This window comes from Tachyglossus aculeatus, unplaced genomic scaffold, assembly GCF_015852505.1.
Source record: "Tachyglossus aculeatus isolate mTacAcu1 unplaced genomic scaffold, mTacAcu1.pri scaffold_116_arrow_ctg1, whole genome shotgun sequence".
Classification (NCBI taxonomy): domain Eukaryota; kingdom Metazoa; phylum Chordata; class Mammalia; order Monotremata; family Tachyglossidae; genus Tachyglossus; species Tachyglossus aculeatus.
In genome coordinates this window covers 401,429-423,932 of record NW_024044848.1, presented here as the reverse complement: position 1 = coordinate 423,932, position 22,504 = coordinate 401,429, and the positions used below count along the sequence as shown (strand labels likewise).

At 42.5% G+C, this 22,504-nt stretch overlaps 1 non-coding gene and 1 pseudogene across 1 annotated transcript; both read left to right on the top strand.

Moving 5' to 3' along the window:
- Nucleotides 1–614: 614 nt before the first annotated feature.
- On the top strand, nucleotides 615–10,447 carry LOC119922648 (annotated as a pseudogene).
- Nucleotides 7,704–7,841, top strand: LOC119922670. Its single transcript, XR_005448685.1, has one exon. It is a non-coding gene; the product is annotated as a small nucleolar RNA SNORA7 (small nucleolar RNA).
- Nucleotides 10,448–22,504: the final 12,057 nt, after the last annotated feature.

The window sequence follows — 22,504 nt, the reverse complement described above, 5'->3', positions numbered from 1 at the left end:
AGAAGTGAACTGAGTTGCCCAAGGTCACAATGCAGACAAGTACACAGCAGGCGAGTGGCAGAACTGTGATTAGAACGCTGTCTGATTCTCAGGCTCTTATGCTCTTTTCACTTGGCCACTCTGAACAGCATTTGGTGAAAGCCTGCACCTCAGGGAGCAGAATTAAGCTGCCCGCCATCAATGGATAGCATTTCGAGCAGAAGTTAGGAAACTGGACCTTGATTGAAGTATGATTTCAATCCTTTTCAGGCTGTCAGCCCAGAGCATTCAGAGTTTCATCAATGAGAGTCTTTGCAATCACTGTCTTGGCACAAAGGCCCTGCAAATTCAGGAGTCCTCCTCCTAGGTGATTCTGTATGTAGCTTCCAAATTCCACACTAAGTAAGTGTCAGTCAGCAACACTGTGAACATTATGGTGGAAAGCATTGGTGTGATAGTTAACGCTATTTGTGACAACATAGGGTGTCCTTAAACAACTTTTATCCAGAACTCCGACTGCTGTTCCAACAGAGTGTGACCATATGATTGATAACAAATTTGGGAAAGCCAAACTTGAGAAGGATGACTCCCAGGTCTTCATGATTTACAAAATCTAAAAAGCCTTTGCATGGTCAATGAAGACCATGTACAGGGCCTATTTTGAAAGAAAGGAATCAAGGTCAGTCATGCAAACCATGAGAAGCAGCACAGCCGTGTGGCTAGAGCTCAGGCCAGGGAGTTAGAAGGACGTGGGTCCTAACCACGGCTCTGCCACTTGTGTGCTGTGTGACCTCGGGCAAGTCATTTACTTTTCTGCTTCACTTACCTTATCTGTAAAATGGTGATGAAAACTGTGAGTCCCAAATGGGACAGAGTCTGTGTCCAACCTAATTAGCTTGTAGCTTATATCCACCTCTGCACTCAGTACAGTGCCTGACAGATAGTAAATTCTTAACAAATATCATGAAAAAATTAAAACCTTCATTTCTGCTGTAATGCAGAGATTACAAGTTTATAGAACTTTACAACAAAGAACATTCACAACAAAGAACATTATGTCTCAAGCCTGTTGTCACACCTGGGATTTATCTATTTCATCCAATAAATCACATTTTCTCTAAACTGATTAATGTATCTGAAGACCATCACCAAATTTCTCAATAGTGTCCTATTCAGAACACTTAGAGAAATCACACATTATGGAGAAACAGAGTGCACTTGGGTTTATCTTGCTCTGAACTTTTGTCTTTAAAAAACTCTCTCATAACCTCACTTTGAAAATGACCCGTGTGACCAATTTAATCCCTTCCTCCCAAAAGAGAAACAAGGATTGTTTGGTTAACTTTCCGGTGGAGAGATGCTCTGAGGTTCAAGCGAGGGAGAGGCTGTCAGCACTGTGTTGAACAAATCAGAACCTGACACTGCCCAGAATCCCTATAAATAGTGCTGGTGTGATCTTTTCTTGGAAATGGCTAGTGCTTTTCTGGATTTGATCTGAATATTTTCTTTGCCCAGGGATAGAGGATAGGAAAACACATGAAAAATTTAGGACTGAAAGTAAATCAGATGATAAAAGATTTAAATCAGAAGGCTCTGATATTTCTTGGGAACTAAATCAATTTTGTAGCGAAGGAAAATCTGCAATGGCAAACTAGTAGAGAGAGGTTTCTTGGGGAAAGTTATCAACTTCCTCTGAATAACCTGATTCTTGGAGGGATGCATTTTCTTTAACCCCACAATGATAATTCAATGCTCACAAATAGGCAACAATCCGATATTATATCGTAATGAGTAGACTTAAAAACACCTTCTGAAGGCATTCTTCTCTTTTTAAAGAACAACAAAATTTCCTTTAATATATGGCATTTTTATACTCATTCTCCTTTTGGAACGATCCCATTGAGTAAGGAGAGTTGGAATTTCAAGTAGACCCTTTCCTTAACTCTGTCTTATCACCTAATCAGAATTGGCAACCACTACAAAGGGTATGTGATTATGTCTTTGCCTAGTTACAATTTTGTAGTAAAAGCTGTATGATTGTATATTGGTGTCCTGGAAAGTTTCAATAATAACTAGGCACTTGGAGGTTTGTAAACATTCTTGAAATGGCAATCAAAATCTAAATTAAAGTTAAACCCCTCAAAGTTTCTTCATAATATATCCTCTCTGATTCATTTAAACACAAGAACAAATTTGACTTCAGTAAATTGAAAATTTGAGGAAGGAAAAATAAATCAGCTTCACTGAAGAGATTTTTGCAAGTTAAAGCCATATGTGTGATTTATAAATGAAGTCATTTTTCAAAGGCTCAACTGAAATTTCCAGAGTGAACTTCAGAGTTTACAATAATACAACTTGCATGATCATCATCATTATCAGTGGTATTTATTGAGAGCTTACTATGTATAGAGCACTATACTAAGTGCTTGGAAGAGTACAATTCAACTGTGTTGGTGGACACATAGCCTGCCCACAATGAGCCTACAGTCTAGAATGGGAGACAGACATTAGTATAAATAAATGATTCGTTATATATAATTTTAAGATATGTACATATCTACAGGAGACAGATCCCTCTGGCTCTGCTCTCATAATGGAAGTTATGTTGAGACTTGAGAAGGGAGAATAGGGATGTAACGCCAGCCTGCATTCAACGTAGATTGAGATTGCATTTAGCACTTGTGTGGAATTCCTGTAACTGGGCCTCACAATAGCAAAGAATCAGTGACAAAATGGTGTCAGGGCTGTATAGATGGTCTTCCCAGGATTCTTTGAGGCATACTCTCCACTCTCTTAAACTCATGCTTGAGGTGTTTCCTATATACCTGAGGCTAGCCATCTAGAGATAACAGCATTGGACTGAATGTCAGTAGACAGAGGTTCCATTCCCTGCTTCATCACTTGTTGCCTTGTAAACTTGGAAAGTTAATTAACTTCTCTATGCATGAATTTTCCCATCTGTAAAAAGGGGATGAAATACCTGTCTTCCCTCCAGCTTGGACTGTGAGCCTCATGTGGAACATGGACTGGGTCCCATCCAATTCTATTGCATCCACCCCAGCACTTGGAACATAGCAAATGGTTAATAAATAATTATCATTTTTATAACATAGGTTGAAACCTGTTGAAAAATGAGAAACCAGAAAAAGTCAGAAGAGGAAATAGGGGGAAGAATCACATTCTAATTCTTTTGCAAGAGTAGGCGTTCACAGGGTGGGTAATAATAATAATATTTGTTTAATACTACATGTCAAGCACTGTTCTAAGCTGGGGTAGATACAAGCTAATCAGGTTGGACACAGTTCCTGTTCCACATGGGGCTCACAGTCTTAATCCCCATTTAACAGCTAAGGTAACTGAGGTATAGAGAAGTTAAGAGACTTACCCAAGGTCACACAGCAGGCAGGTGATGGAGCCAGTATTAGAACTCAGGTCCTTCTGACTCCCATGTCCGTGCTCAGTCCACTAGGCCGTGCTTACTCCCATGGCCATCTTCTGTCCCCTTTACACCCAAGCATAAACACACACACACACACACACACACACACACACACACACACACACACACACACACACACACACACGCATGCTCGCACACATGCGCGTGTGCGCAGAATCCTTTTGTAGGTGCTGAACTCCCTATATTATCAGAACTGTGGGAATAGGTGAGAGAAAATTAAGTTATCGCAACATCGTTTTAATTCTATGTAGTTGTTCAGTGATTCTGCAGGATCGTAAGCTTTCTTCATTCAAAGTGAACATAAACTTCTCCCATCACTGTTGTCTGAAAGGGAAAACTTGGGCTTCTCTGACTTCCCTCTATATCCAAGCACAGATATCGAACCAAATGTGATCAAGTAGCAGTATCCTTCCCTAACTATGTTTCTTTATTCATTCTCCTAATATCCCCCAAACTGTAGGAATATTTTCCTCCTAAATTTCAATATTCATTTCTCAGTAGAATAGAGATGCTGAAGCCATTGACTGCAGGAAAAGATAATGGAATGACCGACTTCATTCTCCTGGGCCTGACAGATTCTCCAAGAGCCCAACTGGTCCTTTTCATGGTATTTCTTTCTATCTATATGATTTCTGTGGTGGGGAAGAAGGGTTGATTCTGATAATGCAGAAAGACTCCCAGGTTCACAGACACATGTATTTTTTCCTGTGTGGTTTGTCTTTTGTTGATCTGAGTTACTCCATGCCATTACTCCTAAAACCTTGGAGAATATATTAACATCCAGAAAGAAAATCTCATTCATTGGCTGCTTTGCCCAAAAGTATTTTTTCATTTCTTTAGCGGGAACAGAATACTCTCTCCTCTCTGCAATGGCATACGATTGTTATGTAGCTATCAGTAACCCATTGCTTTATTCCTCTGTTATGTCCACAACAGTATGCATGTGGCTTATGGTTGGGTCACATGGAGTTGCTTTTGCAAGCTCCCTGATAGTTCTTCCGTTCATAGCTAGGTTGCTATTTTGCAACTCAAATGTAATTCAACATTTTTTTTCTGTGATACCTCACCAATCTTGGTTTTGTCCTGCACTGGCACACACAACACGGAAATGATCATCTTTATCTTAGCTGGCTCCACCATTGCAAAGTCTCTGATAATGATTACAGTCTCTTACATGGCTATTATCTCTGCCATTTTGAAGATCAACTCCACTGTGAGAAGAAAAAAAGCTTTCTCCACCTGTGCTTCCCACCTCACGGGAGTCACCAACTTCTAAGGGACTCTAAATCTTTACATACCTAAAGCCAAGTAAATCTTACTCCCTGGGTAAGGACCTGGTGGCTTCCGTTTTCTACACCATCGTGGTCCCCATGTTGAACACCCTTATCTACAGCCTAAGTAAAGAGGTGAAAAATGTTATGAGCAGAGTGATTCGTCTGTATGATGCGGCTAGAAGCAGGACAACAGGCAGACGTCACTAGCTGGAGAATGAAGGGGACGTCATCAGGGAGGAGACATGGGAAGAGGGCTCTGGTCCAGGACTTCAAGCCCAGACTCTCTGTTTGGCCTCCTCCCTCCCTCTGGTCCTCACCGCAGACTGCTCTCTGTCGGTCTCTTCTGGAGCTCCTGCTGGTGTGGTCCGAGTTCCGCCACCACCAGCAGCTCCATGTGCTACCCCTGGTCCCTCCAGGGTGGCCCAATCAGGGTTAAAACGACCTTAGGACCAGCTCCCACCCAGCTGATCTCCCCTGGCTCAAAGCAGCGGGGAGCCGCGGCAGCCTCATCACTTCATCCAGTCCTTGAAAGGAGAACACCAGCAAGGACCCTCAGGTCAGAGCCCCCATCTCCTCAGCCTTGTGTCCAGGGCTGTTCGGAAGGACCCAGCATCTCCCAAACCTCCAATAGGAAGATCCAAGAATGGGGGGGAATAGGAGGTCCAGGGCATTCCCCACTGCCCCCTCCTCATGGCATCCTTCACCCCAGAAACTCCAGGAAGCAAAACTTTGGCCTTGAATGACTTCACTGTGAAATCCATTCAGTGGGACCTCAGGCAGACAACATATTATGTCACAAAATGATGGGGACAGTCTTATTGAATGAAGGCAACAGAGGTGTGTTGAATAAGCCTTTTCTTGTAAAATTCATTGTCTTCTAGATTAGCCCCCACTCAAGATGATTTCCTCCAACAGCTATGCTCCTTATTAGTTCCCTGACCTTCTTCTGCGTGTTCTATATAATGATGATGATGATGATGGTAATGGCAATGGAATTTGTTTAGCACTTACTATGTGCTAAACAATGTTTTAAGTGCTGGGTGGACACAAGGTTAACAGGTTGGATGTAGTCCCTGTCCCTCGTAGAGTTCATAGTTTTATTCCACATTTTACAGATGAGGTAACTGAGGCACATAGAAGTTAAGTGACTTGCCCACGGTCACACAACAGACAAGTGGCAGAGTTGGGATTAGAACTGAGGTTCATTTGACTCCCAAGCCCAAAAGGGATCTTCTGCCTCTGACACCAATATTTATGGGTGATTTCTGTTCCTAAACAGCAGGATCTAGGGTCTGTCCTGCCTACCTCTTAGGGTGTGAGTTCCGTGTGGGGCAGGTTAGCTTTATTGTCTTGTGTCTGCTCCAGGGTTTAGAGCATTCTTATTATAGGAACATAATCTCACAACAAGAACACTTCAGTATATAAAGATGAATGCTAATAAGGGAGCATGTTTGAAATTGATAAAAATTGTCAAGGGTGAGGGCAGAGTTGAATATGACATTGTTATTGATCATATACTTGTCTTCTGTGTGTTCTTGGGAAAGTCACTTATCTTCTCTATGCCTCAGTTACCTCATCTGTAAAATGGGGATTAAGACTGTCAGCCCCAGGTGGGATATGAACGGAGTTCAAACTGATTAGCATGTTTCTACCCTAGTGCATAGTTCAGTGCCTGACACATAGTGCTTAACAAATACCATTAAAAATGAAGGATATTCAATGAAGTTGAAGTTGTTAATTCACAGATGTTTGAGGGCTCAACAAGGATTTCTACAGATTCATGGGCTTGGTCTGGAGAAATTATTAGGAGAGATATTAGATGTTGGAATGACAATCCATTTGGGTAAATAACAAAGAACCAATCATTGTTATGTTCCAATCAATCAATCAAACATATTTATCGTGTTAACTATGTGTGGAGAATTGTACTAGGAACTTGGGAGAAGAAAATATAAGAGAGTTGGTAAACAGTTTCCCTGCCCACACTGAGCTCATAGTCCAGAATCTATTCCTCCAAGTACCATTTGGAGCCCCTCTGTGGGAGAGAATACCAAGGTCGAAAGACCACTGGCATTTGTCAACCTGGCTTTTTTTCTAATTAATATAATAACTGTAAGGAAACAAAACATATAACCACTTTTAAATGCAATCATCATCTATTTCTTTCTCAAATGATATTTTTGTTGCTGTATAATTAAATATTATAGTTTGTAAATGCTCATCATGTCAACATTTAACTGGACAAATATATTTCTGTACTTTTCCAAAAGAAATAAATACACAAACGCATTTGGCTAAATAATCCTGTGATCTGCTCCCACTCAGTGGTACAAAATTAAGCCTATTGCAGCACACAACACCTTCATAGGCTACTTGAATTTCTCCAATGAGGTTTGGACACCTTCTGGCCCCCCTTGGTTATATGATATTAGAAAGAAAATCTTATATCACTCTACTTTCTAGATGAATATGTTCATACTAAGCCTTAATAATTTCCCAGTCTAGTCTAAACTGGTTGAATCAGATGTCTCCTCATCTGAGTCCACCAGATTCGACTTAATTCCTGAAGAGCAAAGGTGCTAAAGAATCGCCCCAATCATCACAAACATTTATTAAATTTAGAGGCACTGAATTAAGCATTGGGGAGATTTTTTTATGGAAGAGAATAATAATACCAACCGTGGCATTTGTTAAGTGCCAGGCACTGTACTAAGCACTGCCATGGATACAAGCAAATCAGGCTAGACATAGTCCCCTTCCCATGTGGGGCTCACAGTCTTCATCCTCATTGTGCAGATAAGGTAACTGAGGCACATAAAAGTGAAGTGACTTGCCCAAGGTCACAAAGCAGATAAGTGATGGAGGCAGGATTAGAATCCATGTCCTTCTAACTTCCAGGCCTGGGCTCTCCACTAGACCACACTATCAAGTGATTGCACAATTGACTGACATGGTCCCTGCCCCTAGTTTGGGGGAGGTGATAAGTATGGATCCTCTCAGGGTCACACCTGGAGAGTTTCCAGTACTCGACCAGTCTTGACTACCGGAGGGTGACTCAAGCAGAGGCATACCCATTCCATTCCTATCTTGGGCAGTGGATAGTGAGTGGAAGGCGATCTGTTACAAGTCAAAGCTTAGCTGTGCTGGGCAGCAATGGCATGGGAGAGAGTCAAGGGCATAGACTCATTTAGTGTGTGGAAGGAGGCAATGGTAAACCACTTCCATAGTTTTATCAAGTAAACTTTATGGATATGCTACCAGAACGATTTCAGATGGAAGTGGGGCCTTCTGGGAGAGTATATGGCTTATAGTATGGGTCAGACATGACTCAACAGCATAAGACAGACAGAGAATAAGTATGGAGAAAATACATCAGTGACTCAGAAACACAGGCTAAAGTTAAATAGTATAACATTGGATGGATAGAGGGAAAACTAACTGTCCAGTGGCCAATGGCCTTTATCGTGAAATGCTCCAATGGGAGGAAGACTGAAGTGCATTTACAGAAGTCTATTTAGCCACAGCAGGAGTTATGTTGACTCAACCACTTTACGGGTGGTTGTTGAATGATGCACCTATCTTCACTGTCAAAATCTTTGGAGTCTTCACTTCAAAACCAGGGGCTGGAAATTTTTGTGAAGGAAGGTGAATTGGGAAAATGCATTAGTGCATTTTTGTCAGGAAATAGGCAGGGCCAAGAGGGTCCTAGGCTGTCACAATGTGGATCTCAAACATGTTCCCCCTCCCCACCCCATCAGTCAGTCAGTCAATCACATTTATTGAGAACTTGTGGTGTGCAGAGCACTGTACTAAGGACTTGAGAGGGTCCAATATAAGAAGTACATTCCTTGCCCACAGCAAACTTACAGTCTAGAATGGGAGACAGACATTAATATGAATAAATAAATTACAGAGATGTATGTAAGTGCTGTGGGGCTGGGAGGAGGGAATGAATAAAGAGAGGAAGTCAGGGTGATACAGAAGGGAGTCGAAGAAAAGGAAAAGAGGATTAAGTCAGGGAAGAGATGTACCTTAAATAAGGCTTTGAAATGGGGGAGATTAATTGTCTATCAGATAAGAGGAGAGAGGATTTTCTTTCCAGGCCAGACGCAGGATGTGGGAGCGAGATAGGTGAGACCGAGGTACAGTGAATAGGTTAATATTAGAGGAGTGAAGTCTAGCTGGGGGACCTCCACCACCACTACCACCACCTCTGGTGGTGGTGGGAAAAGGGGAAGGAACAGGAGGAGGAAAGTGCTTAACTTTCTCAGAGGCAAATACCACAGTGAATGGAAAATTGGAGGCTTTTGATTCAGAATTAAACATTCATAAGCCCGATGTATAATAATAATAATAGCATTTATTAAGCACTTACTATATGCAAAGCACTGTTTTAAGCACTGGGGAGGTTACAAGGAGATCAGGTTGTCCACCGGGGGGCTCACAGTCTTAACCCCCATTTTACAGATGAGGGAACTGAGGCCCAGAGAAGTTAAGTGACTTGCCCAAAGTCACACAGCTGACAATTGGCAGAGCCGGGATTCGAACCCATGACCTCTGACTCCAAAGCCCGTGCTCTTTCCACTGAGCATCGCTGCTTCTCTGTATAGCATCAGAATGATGATACAACATATACAACATGCTACAGCATATTGTAATGAGTAGGGAATTCAAAATAAAATACTCAACCAATCAGTCAATCGTATTTATTGAATACTTACTGTGTTCAGAGCACTGCACTAAGGGCTTAGGGGAATACAATGCAACAGTGTTGGCATTCTCGTTCCCTATCCACAATGAACTCACAGTCTAAAATGATGAAATAAAATAAAACTATAACCCAAGAGTCCATTGCACCTAACACTTGAGGCAGTATCAACTTTCAATGGGAACGATAATTTTAGGCATATTAAAGTGTAATAGAGAAGCAGAGTGGCTTAGTGGCAAGGGCACGGGCTTGGGAGGGAGAGGTCTTGGGTTTTAATCCCGGCTGTGGCACTTGTCTGCTGTGTGATCTTGGACAAGTCACTTAACTTCTCTGTGCCTCGGTTACCTCACATGTAAAATGGGGATTAAGACCGTGAGCCCAACGTGGGACAACCTGATTACCTTTTATCTACCCCAGCGCTTAGAACAGTGCTTGACATATAGTAAGTGCTTAACAAATACCATCATCATTATTATTATTAATAGAGAACCCTGAAATTGTTTGGAAAGTTCTTTTTAGCAGTTCATTCAAATCCTATTCGCTCTCTAGCTCCGCAGTTAAAAGATCCATTTCTAAGTCCTAAGGACTTGACCTCTTCTGAGTTTCCCTATCTCCCCTAACTCATGATTTGTGTGAGTGTTTGATGGATTAAAGAGAGGGGGAGTTGGGGTTGGGGGAAATCTTTCAGTAACATTGCTTGAAAGGTTAGTGAGGGGCTGGGGAGGGGACTAGAGTGAAAATCACCTCATCTTCTGAGGGAAGGAAGAGGAGGACAGAGCAAATATGTGTGACCTACAAATCAAAAAGACAGTTTATCTCCCTGTGCCAGTCGTATTTAAAAGGTTGACCCCACACCGTTCATTTGAAAAGGAGTCATTCCATTTGAAATGTGTTTAGCTCTCTCTGAAATTACTTATTGAGCATCGACTTAAATGTCCATCGTGGTACTAGAAACTTGGGGATATACTCAGGAAATATGAAATTCAGTTGTTTGAACAGAGTGAAAATGAAAATAAACTTGTGTGAATAATTACATAAAAAGCAAATAGATAATCCCTTAGATGAATGAAAGAGGGGCTCCTAAACCTACATACTGTCACTGCTGGTTTTTCTTGCCACTGTTAAAATTATTCAATGCTCATTCAGCTTACCTAAAACTGATAACTAGGATCTGTATTAATATGTCACTCTGCATCTTTCCATTTGACCGAAGTATTAATTCTCCTATGTGTAGAATTTAGTGATGTTTTCTAATTAAGTTGCCATCCCCAATGAGGTAGGAATTGGCTTATAATCCCTTGTATTTTTTATATAGCAATTTTTTCCCAAGACATTTTCACATTACTTTTGTTCCTAACCATTTCTATGAGGTGGAATCAGATATTATTATTCCCGTTTCATATATGAGGAAACCAAGGCAAAGAAAGACTTAAGTGACTTGCCCAAGGTCACTCAGCAGGTCAGAAATAGAGCTGGAGCTAGAAGCTGGTTCTTCATATTTCGGTATCTTTGTTTTTTCCCGCTGCACCACACTGCCTCACATTTGAAAGTACTTGAACTAAACTGGAATAATGAGAATCCTTCCAGGCCCACTTTTTTTTGCTTCTTCTGGCTCATATTTGATTAGAAAAGCCCTATATTATTAAAACGATTCCTAGATTAACTAGGAAGAAACATAGTCTGACTATTCAGTAAAACTGAATATGAAACAGGCACTTTCATAACCTTTTTCAATAGTCAGGGAATGACAACCAAGAAATTAGTTTTTGTTTGGTGTAATTTATAAGGGGAATCGAGGCTCTACTGACATTAGCAAGAAGAATTAAATAAAATAAACTTAAGATAGGTAGATAGATGGATAGATCCTATCCAAACACCTTCAAAAACTGTTGTTTCAGGTAAGAAGGAATCAGATACGACTAATGCATTTAGCAAGTTATAAATAGTCAAAATCTGACTGTTTTCCCTATCCAACCCAGAAAGACAAAACTTTGTTCTGTAGTGATTAAAACTCTGCTTGTGGCATGTAATGAGACTGGAGGGGGAGGGACAGAGAGTCCTGGAAACAGAGGAATTCGATCTTGGAGGGTGCATGAACTACATATATAAGGCAATGATTGAAATCTTTTTAAAAATTACTTTTGCCTTTACGACTTTTCCAGTCACTGAAAGAAAACATATTTGTTTTTCAACTAGGAAAGAAACAACATTTAGAAGCAGAGTTCCTTTTGCCTTGGATGGCATCAAGGTTACAGTTGAAACATAGTTTAATGCAATCACAGTTGTGAATTGTGAAGCCCTGATCTCTGCTAAGCTTTTCTTATGGATTAATAATTTTAATTATATAAAAATATATGCAGATGTCAAATAAACCAGCAAAGTCTAGAAGTTTGGATTTGTGTGGGGGGTGGGGGGAGGGGAGTGAAGTACAGAGTGTTCTTCAGTGGGAGACTTTCCGAAGAGAACTTCCCAGGAAGCTATTTGGATCCCCTGATTAACTCTGCTTCTGGTAAGTCTCACATTCAAAAGGCATGAAATTGATGTAAACAGAAATGAATTAATTTTGAAAATAAAAGAGACTTTAGGGTTTAAAGTGATATATCCCCGTAGCATCCCTAGATATTATTGATTTTGTCTTAATTTGATATAATTTCCCATTCTTGAATCATGGGAGGGAATTTTAATAATTCAGTTTCCCAATAGTAATCAGAAATCTCACCAGAAGGAATACTTTTTTTAATTCACTTTTTCCTTTATGCAACAGAATCCTCAATGACTTTCATGTCCAATATCAATACAAAAACTGCTTTCTTTATTCCTTCTTCAGCAGATTTCAGAAGTTGAGGAAAATGAGTGAAGGGAATGGCACATAAGAGACACACTTCAATCTCACAGGACTGAAGGATTCTCCAGATCTGCAGCTGATTCACTTTATTGTATTTCTCTTTACGTATGCCATCATCCTGGCGGGATACCTGGGAATGATCGTGCTCATTGAGTTGCAGTACTGACTTCACACCCCCGTGTATTTCTTCCTCAGCTACCTGTCGTTCACCGACCTGAGTTATTCTTCAGTCATCATGCCCATAATGAGGATGAATTTATTAACAGCCCAGAATACCATTTCTTTCGTTGTATGCTTTGCCTAGATGTACCTTATCGTTCCTTTAGCTGCCGCTGAGTGCTTTCTTTTAGCTGAGATGGCTTATGACCATTTTGTAGCCATCTGTAGCCCACTGCTTTACATGGTTGTGGTATCTTGGAGAGTTTGTGTCTGGCTCCTAGCTGGGATATATTTTGTCTCCACCATCAACTCTCTGGTACTGCATCAGCCTCCTCTTCGATCTCCCATCGAAGACTAGGGTGACACTCTATTGCCAATGTTCATTCCTTCAATTTGATAGCTAAGAAACTGAAAAACCTGAAATTCGATCTTTAATCAATCATGTGACCTCTTTAAAATGGACACCATATTGTTGTAGACAATGGGGAAGTTAAAAGGAAGATGTAAGATATGGTCTGTACGTTCAGGCAACAAAACGTTTTCACTTTTACTTAACAGCAACTAAATTTCCACCTCAACCCAGAGACCATTTCAACAGGTAAAGTCTCAGGGGACCTGGAAGGGTTCTATGTCTCCTTTCTCTATTAGGAGGTTGGGAAATGTAGCATAATTCCTTGAAGAAGTGACAGCTCATAACTTCTTCAGTGGACTTAATTCCAGGTGGCTTTATCCTTGAAGGTAAGGATCACATCTACCAGCTCTACCATATTATATGTTGCCATGTATTTAATATCGTGTTCTGCACACAGTAAGCACTCCACAAGAAACACTGATGGATTGATATTGAACTGATTCATGTGCTCAGAATATGAATGGTGTTTTAAAATGCTAAATCATGGGATTAATGTTCTGAGGAATCAATCAGTGGCATTTATTCAGCACTTACCATGTGCAGAGCATTGAATTAATGCTTGGAGTTGGCAGACATATTCTCTGCCCAAGAGCTTACAGTCTAGAGGGATAAAGGGGAAGAAGGCATCACCAAATTCAGGGGAGATTAAAGATTCAGAAGTTAAACGATTCAGATAGTTACAAATTGTTTGCAGATCAAAAGAGAAGCAGCATGGTGTAGTGGATAGAGTACGAGTCTGAAACTCAGAAGGTCATGGATTCTAATTCCTGTTCCTCCACTTGTCTGCTGGGTGACCTTGAGCAAGTCACTTCACTTCTCTGTGCCTCGGTTACTTCATCTGCAAAATGGGGATTGAGATTGTGGGTTTCACACGGGACAAGGGACTTTGCTTGTATCCACCCCAATGCTTATTACAGTGCCTGGCACTTAGTAAACACTTAATAAATACAATAATTATTATTATCTCTTTGATCTTATTTCACAGTGATTTCTTGAAAGAGTAAAGAACTGTGGACTATGTTATTAATGGGAAAAAATAATTGACTATTTTGAAGCAGAATTGAGACTTTATTACTCTCCCACAACGTTGGTCACAGTGTTGCTTCCCCCAAAGGGATATACTGCTGGACTCCTTCCCACTGCTGCAGAATCTGGCTGTGTTATGGTAGGCAGATATTGCATTCCAGAAGCCAAAAGACCTTTTGAAAGACAGCGTGGCCTAGTAGATAGAACACAGGCCTGCAAGTCAGGGGTATCTGGGTTCTAATCCCAGCTCCATCACTTGTCTGCCCTGTGACCTTGGACAAGTCACTTAACTTCTCTATGCCTCAGTTGCCTCATCTGTAAAATGGGATTAGGAATGTGAGCCCCTTATGGGATAGGGACTATGTCCAATCTGATTAATTTGTATGTAGCCCAGTGTTTAGAACTGTGCTTGGCACAAGTATTTAACAGGTATCATTATTATTGCTATTATTATTATTATTATGAAAAGACCTGGTGGCCATCCAGAAGTTTCAGAAAGGCTGCTGGGCATTTTCTTGACCTTCTTTGAAGTTCAGGTCAAGATTGGAGGACTGTTCTAGGCAATTATTCCATCTTATTTATTGAGTGCTAACTGTGTGCAGAGCATTGTGCTAAGTGCTAGGGAGAGTACGTTACAACAATAAATGGACACATTGCCTGCCCACAGTAAGCTTGACTGTGGGTGGGGAATGTGTCTCCAACTCTGTTATATTGTAAACTTCAAAGTGCTTAGAACAGTGCTCTTAATACAGTAAACTCTCAATAAATATGATTGAGTGATTGGTTGATTGATTGATTGATTATTCTGGCTCATCTGCCCTAAGGATCACCTCCAGCCCAACTGAATCCCACCAGACCAGAGCCCCCTGACAGACTATTGTGATTCGGGGAATGCTGAGGTGGGACATTCTAAAAATTTTAGAAGACAGCCTGAGGAGACAGATGACATTAGTTACCCACTGAAGCCAACACCCACAAAGCAGTGTTGTCTAGTTGATAGAGCCCAGACCTGGGAGTCAGAGGACCTAGGTTCTAATCCTGCCTCTGTCAATTGCTTCCAGTGAGAACTTGGTCCAGTCAATAACCTCCCTGTGCCTCAGTTTCCTCAACTGTAAAATAGGGTTTAAATACCTGTCCTACCTACTACTTAAACCGTGAGCCCCATGCAGAAAGGGACTGTGACCAACCTAATTGACTTGAACCTACCCCAGTGTTTAGAACAGTGTGTGACATATAGGAAGTGCTTAACAAATACATTTAAAAAATCTCCTTCTAGTCCCACCCTACTAGTAGCAGTAATTATTATGAATAATGTTTATTAAGCAATGACTGTGTGCAGATCACTGTACTCAGCACCACTAGCCGACAAAATCCTAGAATTTAATAAATACACCGATCCTTGTCAGTGGATCAAAATAGAGTGTTGATCTAACCTGCTCCACAACCTGCCTGCTGTGTGACATGGGCAAGTCACTTAATTATTTTGTGCCTCAATTACCTAATCTGTAAAATGGGGATTAAGTTCTCCTCCCTCCTACTTAGACTGTGAGTTCCATGCGGGACAAGGACTATGTCCAACCTCATTATAATAATTATGGTATTTGTTAAGCACTTAGTATGTGCCAGACCTACCCTGGTGCTTAGCACAGTGCTTGACCATTTAAAGAAGAATACAAGAACCATTTTTTAAAATCTTCATTTAGCACTAAGAAAGCCTTTCAGTATTTGCTGGTTCTGGAAACTACAGGTTTGATATTTGAATGAAAAAGTATTATAACATGGCAACCCTCCCATCTCTCCAAATATAAGCTTACTCTAGACTGGAAGCTCCTTGGGGGCAGGGAATGTGACTCTTTATTTTTGTATTGTACTCTCCCAAGTGCTTAGTACAGTGCTCTGCACACAGGAAGTGCTCAATAAATACAATTGACTAAAGGTGTAGTCACACCTCTGAGTGTGAACTAAATTGGATGCCAAACTGGTGTTAATGTGAAGAGAATTAAGAAAGCTTTCTATCACCAGCAGATTCTTGAAAGTTGTTTCCAAGGCTGAATTGAATGTTGTGTATTTAAGGTGATAGTAGTGGACAGAGAATTCAGGTCATTCGTAGAACAGTGAGGGTTGTAGAGACAGAACTTCTATACACAGGGCAGTCTGGGCTAGGGCATTCAGAAGGCAGTTTGCTCATCCTGAGCAGAAGCTTTGGGAATTTCAGACCAATAAGCATTTCAAGTGAACACATCAGTACTGTGAAAGAACAGACTTATATGCACAATATGGAATGGATTTTCAGTCATGCATCAGCCTTGTCAACAATAGCCATTTGCTTAACCAGATGCATCAGCCTTGTCAACAATACCCATTTGCTTAACCAGATGTCAATAGAACATGCCATCTTCTAATGAGAATACATGACACTCTCAGCCTCTCCCAGATTTGTGAATGTATGTGTTCCATTAAAAATTCAGTTTTATTTATTCTGCTTCTGTGGCTCACGAATATATCTATGCCTGTCTCTCCCCCTAGAGTGTAAGCTCCTTGTGAGAAGGAAACACGGTTTTCCCTTTTACCTAACCCAAACCCTTAGTGCAGTAGATTGAATTCAGTATACACCATTACTCCTGGACATTTTACTATTTATATGACAACATTCAGTGAGGCCTGAAACATTTGAACATATAATAGTTGTGGTATTTTTTAAATGTTTACTATGTGCCAAGTACTGTACTAAGACTTGGGGTGGATGCAAGCAAACTGGGTTGGAGACAGTCCCTATCCCATGTGGGGCTCACGGTCTCAATCCCCATTTTACAGATGAGGTAACTGGGGCACAGGGAAGTAAAGTTGCCCAAGGTCACACAGCAGACATGTGGTGGAGCTGGGATTAAAACCTATGACCATCTGACTCCCAGGCCCAAACTTTATCATCAATAAAGGCCCAAATATAATATGCTGAATATTTTCTTGCCTAATTAAGACAGCCCTCACAGAAAACAATAACATTGAATACAAAATGATTTTAAATGTCCCACTCCACACGTTAGGACATTAAATGAACCCTCTTACAATATAATTCAAAGTTCCCATATTAAAATAGGAATTACACTTACCTGGAGAACTTAAGGAAAAGAGATATCATTTTGACTTTTAAGTCCTTGTACTCTTCTCTTTCCCTCTCTCTATACTCGTCTCAGGAACACTGCCTTCCAAAGTGGAGTTCAAGTCCCATTCCTTGCTGGTACATAGAGTCCCCATCTCCCCTACCTCCTGTCCAGAATATGTCCCACCTCTACTACAGCACAAGCTAGGTAGAACAGGATCTTACTAAAATTTGATAATTATTATTGTTCTATCTGTTAAGTGCTTGCTTTGTGCCAAGCACTGAAGTAAGCGCTAGGGTAGATACAATGGTGGCCCACTACTCAGCTGCTCCCAATGAAGGGATTGCCAGGCGATTGATTCCCGAACTTTCCCTACTCTATATAAGGCCCCCGGAGGTTTGGCCTTCTCCCAGTTGCTGCCGTTTCAGTATCTTACCAGTGCCTGCCGTCTTCTCTATATTGCCGGGTCATGGTGAGTGTGGTTAGGGGTTTAATTTTGACCTTTTCACTGCTCGCTGGGGGTAGGGGCTTTGGCTCTGTCTGAGTTTGTCTTGTTGATCCTGAGTCGGGTCGTGGGCAGATGCCTGTAGGTGTAGTTTCTCTGTGCGGAGGGGGCCGTCTCGAGTCTGGTCCGAGAGGTCAGAATGACCCACCTGCCCCATTTACGGTATGGCTGCACGAGTTCCATTGGAATAATAATTCCATGTAATGTAGTATTATTTATAAAGGACTTCTTATGTGCAAAGCACTGTTCTGAGCGCAGAAGAGGATACAAGGTAATCTGATTGTGCAACGCGGGGCTCACAGCCTTAATCCCCACTTTACCGATGAGGGAACCGAGGCACAGAGAAGTGAAGTGACATTTCCAAAGTCACAAAGCCGGTAATTGGTGGAGGCGGTATTTGAACTCATGACCTGTGACTCCAAAGCCCGCGCTCTTTACACTGTGACAAGCGGCTTCTCTAATTACTTTTGTCTTTCTATTTAGATTAATTCCTGACCCAATGCCTTGGGAGACGTGGCTGTTCCTCCAGAAAACCTCTGCAAGTGAGTAGTTTACAGACATTTTTTTCCTGGTGCTTCCTTTCCCTTTTTCTCTATCTAGTCCTCCTCATAAAAAAAGGAACAACTGCAGAAGGCTTTTGATCCAAAACCCCAAAACCTACCTATTTTTCAAACGAAAATCACTCTCCCCATGTGAAGCCAGCAAGAGCAAGCGCTTTGTTGGTGCTCATGCCAGAACAAATCTGTTGATTTGTGCCCATGATCGCAAAACCGATTTTTAGGTGGCTTCACATATCTGGTGCCCGTAGATAAACTAATGAATGCTTTGGGCTCCAAGGGGAGGGGTGGACGTCGGTCGAGGGTATTCCCGATGCTCACACATGCCCGAGAGTGCGATTGGGGGCCACAGGGTCATAGGTTAACCTTAAATAACCATGTGGGGGCCTAAACCGGTTTTCGGACCCCAGCGGTGACCAAATTTGTTTTTCGGCTGGTTCTTTGGATTTCCCGATTGGAGGATAAAGGATATCAATATTCTGGATGTCCAGAGGTACTTCGTTTTCCTAGAAGATCGATGGTGATGACTCTGGAAAATGGAACAGACTCGGTTGAGTTGCCTGGCTATCCCTGTGTCCACACCAATGCTGCAAGGAAGGAGGATGGGTCATGCAAAAAATCCCCAAATCACGAAAAATCTTTCGGTCGGGCAATTCCCTGTGTCCTTCCTCTAAAGGAACCACCTCCCTTCCCGGGACACCATGGATATTAATAGACAGATGATGCATTGGCTTTTTGATTTCCTCTTAAATTAAATAAATTTAAGAGGAAATCTAAACGCCAATTACTTTTTCATATCTTTTCCTTTTGTGGTTCTGAGGTTTCTAAGGCAGGTTTTAAAGCCCTGTATTATTTTGGGGGCCATCGTGGTTTTTTTCAATTTTATTTCCTTGGGGGATTTAGGGCACTCTTCCCAGGGTCCACCTCTTGGGGTAGACAGTTGAAAATCGGCAGGGTCCCAGTTCCAGTCTCGTACTGTCCTCACTGTCCAAACCGAAAAAAATTTGATTTAATTCCCGCCTCATGCAGACAAAATGTTGGATGGGGAAACCTTTTTTTCGGTTTATTTTTCCTTCTTTTTCAATAATCAGCTAGGCCGTACCCTAGCTCTCCCATTCCCTGGGTCCCTTGGAGTACCCGAAATTCCTTTTCGGTCCTTCCCCACTGGGTTTTTCATGCCACCCCTTGCCGAGGAAGCCCTCCTCCATATCCCACGCACTCTGCCAGGAGGGTACGGTGTTTGTTCTGCAAAGAATGAGCCGCTCACCGGCACAGTCCCCTCCAATGGTGGCCCACTACTCAGCTGCTCCCAATGAAGTGATTGCCAGGCGATTGTTTCCCGACCTTTCCCTACTCTATATAAGGCCCCTGGAGGTTTGGCCTTCTCCCGGTTGCTGCCGTTTCAGTATCTTACCAGTGCCAGTCCTCTTCTGTATATTGGCGGGTCATGGTGAGTGTGGTTAGGGGGCTAATTTTGACCTTTTCACCGCTCGCTGCTGGTAGGGGCTTTGGCTCTGTCTGAGTTTGTCTTGTTGATCCTGAGTCGGGTTGTGGGCAGGTGCCTGTAGGTATAGTTTCTCAGTGCTGAGGGGGCCGTCTCGAGTTTGGTCTGAGAGGTCAGAATGACCCACCTGCCCCATTTACGGTTTGGCTGCACGAGTTCCATTGGAATAATAATTCCATGTAATGTAGTATTATTTATTAAGGACTTCTTATGTGCAAAGCACTGTTCTGAGTGCGGCGGAGGTTACAAGGTAATCGGATTGTCCAACGCGGGGCTCACAGCCTTAATCCCCACTTTACCGATGAGGGAACCGAGGAACAGAGAAGTGAAGTGACGTTTCCAAAGTCACAAAGCCGGTAATTGGTGGAGGCGGGATTTGAACTCATGACCTGTGACTCCAAAGCCCGCGCTCTTTACACTGTGACAAGCTGCTTCTCTAATTACTTTTGTCTTTCTATTTAGATTAATTCCTGACCCAAAGCCTTGGGAGAAGTGGCTTTTCCTACAGAAAACCCCTGCAAGTGAGTAGTTTACAGACATTTTTTTCCTGGTGCTTCCTTTCCCTTGTTCTCTACCTAGTCCTCCTCATAAAAAAAGGAACAACTGTAGAAGGCTTTTCATCCAAAACCCCAAAATCTCCCTATATTTAAAACGAAAATCGCTCTCCCCATGTGAAGCCAGCAAGAGCAAGCGCTTTGTTGATGCTCATGCCAGAACAAATCTGTTGATTTGTGCCCACGATCGCAAAACCGATTTGTAGGTGGCTTCAGATATCTCGTGCCCGTAGGTAAGCTAATGAGTGCTTTGGGCTCCAAGGGGAGGAGTGGCCGTCGGTCGAGGGTATTCCCGATGCCCACACATGCCCGAGAGTGCGATTGGGGGCCACAGGGTCATAGGTTAACCTTAAATAACCGTGTGGGGGCCTAAACCGGTTTTCGGACCCCAGCGGTGCCCAAATTGATTTTTGGCTGGTACTTTGGATTTCCCGATGGGAGGGTAAAGGATATCAATATTCTGGATGTCCAGAGGTACTTTGCTTTCCTAGAAAATCGATGGAGATCACTCTGGGAAATGGAGCAGACTCGGTTGCGTTGCCCGGCTAGCCCTGTGTCCACCCCAATGCTGCAAGGAAGGAGGAGGGGTCATGCAAAAAAATCCCCAAATCAAGAAAAATCTTTCGGGCGGGCAATTCCCTTTGTCCTTCCTCTAAAGGAACCACCTCCCTTCCCGGGACACCATGGATATTAATAGACAGATGACGCATTGGCTTTTTGATTTCCTCTTAAATTAAATAAATTTAAGAGGAAATCTAAACGACAATTACTCTTTCATATCGGTTCCTTTTGTGGTTCTGAGGTTTCTAAGGCATGTTTTAAAGCCCTGTATTCTTTTGGGGGCCATCGTGGTTTTTTTTCAATTTTATTTCCTTGGGGGATTTAGGGCACTCTTCCCAGGGTCCACCTCTTGGGGTAGACAGTTCAAAATCGGCAGGGTCCCAGTTCCAGTCTCGTACTGTCCTCACTGTCCAAACCGAAAGAAATTTTATGTAATTCCCGCCTCATGGAGACAAAATGTTGGATCGGGAAACTTTTTTTCAGTTTATTTTTCCTTCTTTTTCAATAATCAGCTAGGCCGTACCCTAGCTCTCCCATTCCCTGGGTCCCTTGGAGTACCCGAGATTCCTTTTTGGTCCTTCCCCACTGGGTTTTTCATGCCACCCCTTGCCGAGGAAGCCCTCTTCCGCATTCCACGCATTATGCAAAGAGGGTACGGTGTTTGTTCTGCAAAGAATGAGCCGCTCACCGGCACAGTCCCCTTCAATGGTGGCCCACTACTCAGCTGCTCCCATTGAAGGGATTGCCAGGCGATTGATTCCCGAACTTTCCCTACTCTATATAAGGCCCCCGGAGGTTTGGCCTTCTCCCAGTTGCTGCCATTTCAGTATCTTAACAGTGCCTGCCGTCTTCTCTATATTGCCGGGTCATGGTGAGTGTGGTTAGGGGTTTAATTTTGACCTTTTCACTGCTCGCTGGGGGTAGGGGCTTTGGCTCTGTCTGAGTTTGTCTTGTTGATCCTGAGTCGGGTCGTGGGCAGATGCCTGTAGGTGTAGTTTCTCTGTGCGGAGGGGGCCGTCTCGAGTTTGGTCCGAGAGGTCAGAATGACGCACCTGCCCCATTTACGGTATGGCTGCACGAGTTCCATTGGAATAATAATTCCATGTAATGTAATATTATTTATTAAGGACTTCTTATGTGCAAAGCACTGTTCTGAGCGCGGCAGAGGTTACAAGGTAATCGGATTGTGCAACGCGGGGCTCACAGCCTTAATCCCCACTTTACCGATGAGGGAACCGAGGAACAGAGAAGTGAAGTGACGTTTCCAAAGTCACAAAGCCGGTAATTGGTGGAGGCGGGATTTGAACTCATGACCTGTGACTCCAAAGCCCGCGCTCTTTACACTGTGACAAGCTGCTTCTCTAATTATTTTTGTCTTTCTATTTAGATTAATTCCTGACCCAAAGCCTTGGGAGACGTGGCTGTTCCTCCAGAAAACCCCTGCAAGTGAGTAGTTTACAGACATTTGGTGCTGCCTTTCCCTTTTTCTCTATCTAGTCCTCCTCATAAAAAAGGAACACCTGCAGAAGGCGTTTGATCCAAAACCCCAAAACCTCCCTATTTTTCAAACGAAAATCACTCTCCCCATGTGAAGCCAGCAAGAGCAAGCGCTTTGTTGGTGCTCATGCCAGAACAAATCTGTTGATTTGTGCCCACGATTGCAAAACCGATTTTTAGGTGGCTTCCCATATCTGGTGCCCGTAGATAAACTAATGAGTGCTTTGGGCTCCAAGGGGAGGGGTGGACGTCGGTCGAGGGTATTCCCGATGCCCACACATGCCCGAGAGTGCGATTGGGGGCCACAGGGTCATAGGTTAACCTTAAATAACCGTGTGGGGGCCTAAACCGGTTTTCGGACC